The sequence below is a fragment of the Rhipicephalus microplus genome, chromosome 2 (genome assembly GCF_043290135.1).
Source record: "Rhipicephalus microplus isolate Deutch F79 chromosome 2, USDA_Rmic, whole genome shotgun sequence".
Lineage (NCBI taxonomy): Eukaryota > Metazoa > Arthropoda > Arachnida > Ixodida > Ixodidae > Rhipicephalus > Rhipicephalus microplus.
Genome location: NC_134701.1, coordinates 156,231,814 through 156,238,576, shown reverse-complemented (window position 1 = coordinate 156,238,576; position 6,763 = coordinate 156,231,814). Strand labels below are relative to the sequence as shown.

Sequence of the window (6,763 nt, the reverse complement as noted above, 5' to 3'; positions counted from 1 at the left end):
TCTTTTCGCGGTAGGATACTGGGCTTCCACAAAGAGGACTCAGGTGCGAACCTCAGTCGGCCCTTGATATTTCTATTTCGTTTTTTAGGGGCGAATCTTCCTATGGTCTAGAACAATCCTTCATCCCTCCGGCGTGTCCGAAGCGTCTCCCTTATCGGACCATAGATGGTGTTGTGAATATATGCCTTCAGAAATAATACCAGTAGATGGCGTTGGTGGTTTTAGTATAGCTCTATCTACGAGCCACTGTGTATATACAGCGGCTGCTAGGTATATGCGGAAGGAAAGGCGAGGCTCTAAAACTAGGATTTAGTGCAACAAAATGTGGATTTATGGTGTTCAATGATAACAAGTACAAGGCGGTTTCAATACAGTGCCAAAAAATACCAATGGTAATCGAGTAAAGTACCTTGGGGTAAATGAGAGAGATAGATATATGAAGTTACAGAGAAAAAATCGGCAGCAAAGGCAAAGAGGAATGCTGCAGTAATGAAGCGAAGCGTTACGGGGATACTATAAATAAAAAGTTCTTCGAGGTCCAATAGTAAGCATAATGGTTCCAGGGCTCACATTTCGGAACTCAGAGGTGTGCATAAAGTCAGTGGTGCAATCAGGATTACATGTAAATCAAAGGACTGTGGGACGCCTCGCGTTCAGCACTTATGGGAAGGCGACGAATGAGGCTGTAAAGGTGGATATGGGATGGACAGGCTTTGAAGTAAGAGAAGCTCAGGGCAAACTGAGATTTGAAGAGAGGCTTAGGAAAATGAAGGAAGGCGGATGGGCAGAAAAGGTGTTCAGGTATTTGTATAGGAAGAGCGTGGACATAAAGTGGGTAAAAAGAACTAGGAGGCTCACTAGTAAATATATGGCTGGCAGTGTGGGCGACATGACCACAGGGAAGATCAAGCGAAAAGTCAGAGAGGCGGAGAGAATTTATTGAATGAAAGCGATCGAAAAGAAGCTGGCCCTCACTAACTACCGAAAGGGCAAAAACGAATTAAGGAGGGAGAGGTTTTATGACAATTCAAAGAAAAGCGTTTTGCTGTTCGAAGCGAGGTAGGGTTGCCTTAGAACACGTAGTCATAAAGTGAGATTTAATAAGGAAGAAGAACAATATACGTGCCGTGGGGGAGTTAAGAAAACGATGGAACATGTTCTGATGGAATGCGGTGATATCCACCCTGGTATACGTGTGGGTACAAGCCTACATGTGGCTTTGGGTTTCAGGGACAAACATGGAAATCTGGATATATCCGCGATAGAAGTAAGTAAGGGACGGTCAAAGTACTAGTGGCAGAAGAGTAGAGATAAATGACCAATATAGGGGGAAAATGAGGTCACCCTGCCTGAAGAAGCAGAAGGATTGAACACAAATTTATATTTTTCTTTATTATAATAAGATCGATTTATTCGAAGTAGATAACGCTTTAGGGCAAGATAACAAGAAGTATTTCTTTTTTTTGCGAGCCTGGTGGCACCCATGTCCCCACCCCGTTACAAAGGAGATGCTCATAGCATCTATCTTTCCATCCCAGTTGAAGATTTTGTATAGTTGACACATGGACGTACGGACGGAGGGACGCACAGACAGAGAGATGGACGGACGGAAGCATGGACTGATGGATGGACGTTTCGTCCCGATCATCATCGTTCACTCCATGGCTACGCTTTGAATTTTTTTCTTATTTCGAGAGATAGCAGGTACAGATACCGGTGGGGGTGGCGACGGCAGCGGCGGAGGACAACTACAGTGCCGAGAAAGGCTCTTGTTATGATCTCAAAACAGCTTCCAATTTGGCGTTCTACTCAAGCGTTTTACTGTTGAGCTTCAAGAGTAGCACGATATATCGTAATCGGGCCTCTCGAGCATCACTTACTTAGTTGCTAGCCCAGCTTGTGTTCTCGGTACATGCCTCAACTGTGCCGTAAGCAAAAGAATGGCCGTGGCTTATAGAATGCCTACTGCAAGCACAGTTGTCAAGTTTCAACTACGCCATAGCCCCCATAGGGCTGTCCTTTTGCGAAAAAGTGAAGGGCTCACTGCGCGTCGGTAAGGCAGCATGGGTACCTATATACGCAGCTGCTCCCTTCGTTGACGATCTTGCACCTGATGATGATCAAATATGTCCTACCGCTTTCTTGTGGATCTGCCTTGAAAACACCCTTTCGTTGTGCAATTATCGTCTTTTTATGCCTGGCTTGACTATGAATCTGCAATGCCATCCTGCGTGCGTTACGAAGACTTTTTCCACCATGCCATTCACTTTCTGAAGTAGTTTCCAGTAATATTGTGGCGCCATCTACAACCTTGCATTGTAGAGGTTTCACGGACTTGATTTCAACAGCTTAACACTGAAATTTATTCCGTCTTCCTCTTGGGTATTTTGTTCTCCATGCATCTACATTACGCACCTCTGGTTTAAGTACAACGAAAAAAAAAAAAGAAAACAATGCCGTCGCTCTTTGGTCGAACACCGGCTTGCCACACAGTCAGCTTGGGTCGAGTTGCTCTCAGAGACAAAAAGAACATGGCTCACACCATCGAGTTGAGAGACACTGGATTTTTTATATATATATTTACGGACCACGAGTAATTTTTGTGTACTACAATGGTCTTTTCTTATATCATATTTCATAAGTTTGTTTTCATTCGATTCAAAGGTAGTCATTAGCTGCCTGATAACTTTCACCTGACGATAATACATTGAATGTTTGGAGTTTTTGATCTCCAAGCCACGATATGATTATGAAAGATACCAGAGTAAAGGGGCTTCGGAAATTTCGACTACATGGTGTTCTTTGAAGTGCATCTAAATTTAAGCACACGGGAGTCTAGCATTTCGCCACCATCAAAAATACAACCGCCGTGGCCGGGATTCAATACCGGCATACTGGCGCTTAAGCCGCGTAAACTATCGCCAGAAGGAACTCGGAAATTTTATTGGGAAATAATTATAGCGCGTCTAAATTCAGACGCAACGTTTTGCGGGCACAATACGCGCGATCACTTGTTTTGCGAGGTGATTGGTATTGTGTTAAGGCAACGGGAGCGGTGGAGTAAAAGAGAGGGTGGAGCTCTACGCTCTTTTTTTTTACCCACCGTAAAGCATATTTGTATATCTGGGGCCATCAGAGTGCTAATAGACTAGTGAACAGCAGTTCACCTCTCCACCAAGCACTAAGCAGATTCATGTAATTCCAGCTAGAACGTATACATATATTTAAAAGAAAACGAATTACTGTTCTTGTTAGTGCTAGTTATAGAAAAAAAAGAAACAATGTGCGTTTCCACGAAAAAAAATGCGTGTCAGAAGTGGGATTCGAACCCACGCCCACATTCGTGGACCAGAATACCCGAGCCCTCGTCAAGGGCAAGGCAATGCCTTGAGTCTGGCGCCTTAGACCACTCGGCCATCCTGACACTGAATGCTATGAAGCAAAGTTTCGCGACATATTTGGGGACCCAGTTTTATGGAAGTATTTCAATTCCGTTTGGCAAATTTCGAAAGACAAACAATACGTACGAGATACATTGCAGGCATGCCATAGATTTATTATCTCAGCGTCATCCTATTTCTTTTGGTATGTAAATATATGCTGGGACCATATGAAAAGTTGGCTGTCTTCAAAAAACCTCTTGAGGATAGATATTTTGCAGTATTTTAAATGCAAAACCGAAGCTTGTGAAACGAAACTTGCCCATGGGCTCCTGTTTTTATATGTATAGAATTAAACAGTCACTGGGATGATAACACAAAGTAGGTGAACCTTCTAAATTCGTGTACTTCGTTATTGTTGTTGTCGTTCTTATTCTTTTTGTTATTTTTATTTATATAAGAAATGTTATGGGAAAGTATACGCTACGTTAGAGCCGGATATCCCAACATCATGGTTGTAGTGCACAATATACAAACACAGATACAAAGAAAAAAGCAAGAACAATAAAAGAAGGAAAAATATAACCAGAGACACTTTGTACTATCGGTGTCAAATAAAACCCGAACTGCGGCACGCATTGGTCATAGTATTGTGCGCGCTGTTTTTCTATGCATGCACAGGCACGCATATATGCGCAGAGCTGCCTAAACGCACGCGCGAGCCTGTAAATCGTGATAACTGGAGGGCGCGTCCTATACCATGGCGAAAGCTTGCCGATGTTCGGGTTTCATTTCACGCAGATAGTACATATTACAATATAGGGCGTACAACGCTTGAGCACAGTTTATGGGGCACAGCCCGATTCATACAGCGTGATTGCGTCGCCGATGAAGCTCGTATGAATAATGACAAAGAGCAATAACTACTAAAGACCGTTAATTAATTAAATATAACGAAGAGCGCACGCCTTTCATCATCAGAAAGTGGCCACAGGCCGATTGTAAGTGGTCGTCAGTTGAGGCGGTTCAATCGACTCCTTCATTGAGCGCGTTGTTCATTATATTATGGAACTTCTACAACATTAGTGTTCCACTGTTCCACTGATGCATCGGTATCCCCACAGTTGTCGCAGTGCGGGGAAGTTCTCTTTATGTTGTATAGAAGTGAGGTGTGTATGCGACATTTTATCGCCAACGGTGGAATAGTGAATAGAATGGTCGATCTATTTATTGATTGGGTATTAATCGGAGAAACAGATCAGTTTGATACAAGAGTATTGACTTTGTATGTTCAAACCAAGCGTCCTTGGACAATTTGAAGCGCCGTTTGGAAAGAATCTTCTTGTTTTAAGAGAAGGGAATGGGTACTGGTGTCAAGTGAAATTTTTTTGTGCGCTTCAGTGATTAATTTGTCTGCACTTTCGTTTGTGATCAGTCCGACGTGATTGGGAAGCCACTGAAAACAGATGTCAAGATACAGATACACGATGGTAATTGCTTTTAAGACTTAATACGTTATGCTATCATCTATATAAAACTAAAATCCATTAATCATTTCTAGCACTTCTTTGCAGTCAAATATATTCCCTAGTTGTGCTGTTGCTAACTTTCAACAATAAACATTAATGCTTGCATTATTGCAAGAAGCTCCACTGCTATAGACGATATCTTTCGAGAATGCCAGAAATCTCATTCTATTTTATATACGGTATGTGAAAAGCAGCAGTCGAGCTTTTATCTATCGTGGACCCGTCCGTAAAAACAAATGTGAAACGTTCTCAATAATTGTAGATTTGTTGAAGTGTGAGAAATTTTGCTTCAAGTTATGGTATCCCCGTTTTTCTCTATTTCTTTGATGTCCAAAGTGACGAAAGCCGATACAAGCTGTGAAGGAGGAAAGTTGATACCTGGACACAAAGAGTAAAGTTTTTATTTTGAACTATCGCCTCATAAGCTGGCAAGGTGTCATCAATTCGCCCGTTTTTTTAGGGGCAAAGCTCCTTAAGGCGTGGGTTTGTCCATCCTCCATCGTTGTCATACGTAGCTACCGAGATGCGAGATAGGAGATGGCAGTACTGGAGTGTTCACTAGATGGACGCATGGATGGTTGGACTGACAGACTAGCATACGGATGGATGAATGGACGCATGCATGGAGCTAGTATGTGCCACAAGGGATCAAGGTGGCGGTACTTGGAGTGTTCACTAGATGGACGCACGGATGGACGATGGAGAGATTAATGAATGGACGCATGGACAGACGAGTGGACGCATGGATGGACGCATGGATGGTCACGCGGATTGACGGAAGCAAGCACGAGCGAACGGACGCAAGCACGGACGGGCTGACGGACGCTTCGCCCCACTCAATATAACTCACTGCGTCGATATGCTGTAATCTTTAACGAGTTTTTCATGAAGTGGATGAACATAACGTCTTTGCGATAAACTGGGGAAGTGGTGGCAGAGTTTGACTTTGATTTTGAAAAAGTTGAATGGGTGGTTCTTTCACTTCAGCGGTTACGAGGCTATTGTAGTTGATCGCGGTGAACCCAGGCAAACTGAAGACGGCTGGACACGATGCTGTTTAGCTTACGTTCATTTGTATCAGACATGCTTTGCATAACTGGTAATGCATATGCGATGGCTTGTCAAACTAGAGCTCTATGAGCCTTCAGGGTGTTTCTGATGTGCCACACTTCTTGCTCCCTGTAACACATCGGAGAACATTCAGTGTCCGATCAACACGCTCTGCAATGTTAGAGATATGTGGAACCCAGGTTAGCATGCCATCCAGTGTTATGCCAAGGAAACGATGCTTCCGCACAACAGGCACTACAGTCTGCTTACCTAGAGACTGAACTAGTCATGACGTCTTCTGGTATAAGGTAACGCTGCAGATCTCTCTGCTGAAACGTCCATATCACATTCTGACAGAAAGCGCAGAGTTATATTCTGCACAGCAGATCATGTACTTCCTAGAATTCATGGCCTGATGACCAGAGGCAGACCTGCGTATATCTAAATATGAACTAATGATGGTAAAAGAGTAGGCAGTTTATGCATTACTATGCTAAACAGTATTATTACACTCCCTTGAGGTACCCATTTTTTTTAGTCCTCGTGGTGTACTGCTGCCTGTGCTTGTATACCCATGAATACAGTTCGACCAGTCAAAAGATGGGATGTTCAATGAAATATGCGTCATCTTTATTCCCAGAATATATACCCTGTATAAAACGTGCACGTGGCTAACTGTTTTGATCTCAACCGAAAGGCCAGAGAGTGAAGTGGCTAACTAAGTTAAAAGCACGCCTAATGTCTAGAAAAGCTACAACGGTCATTTTTCCGAATGTCCTCTGATGGTGCACATGAGGGATAAGG

General features: G+C 43.2%; 1 non-coding gene across 1 annotated transcript; it reads right to left on the bottom strand.

The window, feature by feature from the left end:
- Window positions 1–3,308: 3,308 nt before the first annotated feature.
- On the bottom strand, window positions 3,309–3,424 carry TRNAL-CAA (transfer RNA leucine (anticodon CAA)). Its single transcript has 2 exons — window positions 3,387–3,424; window positions 3,309–3,354 (listed from the first exon to the last, which is right to left on the bottom strand). It is a non-coding gene; the product is annotated as a tRNA-Leu (tRNA).
- Window positions 3,425–6,763: the final 3,339 nt, after the last annotated feature.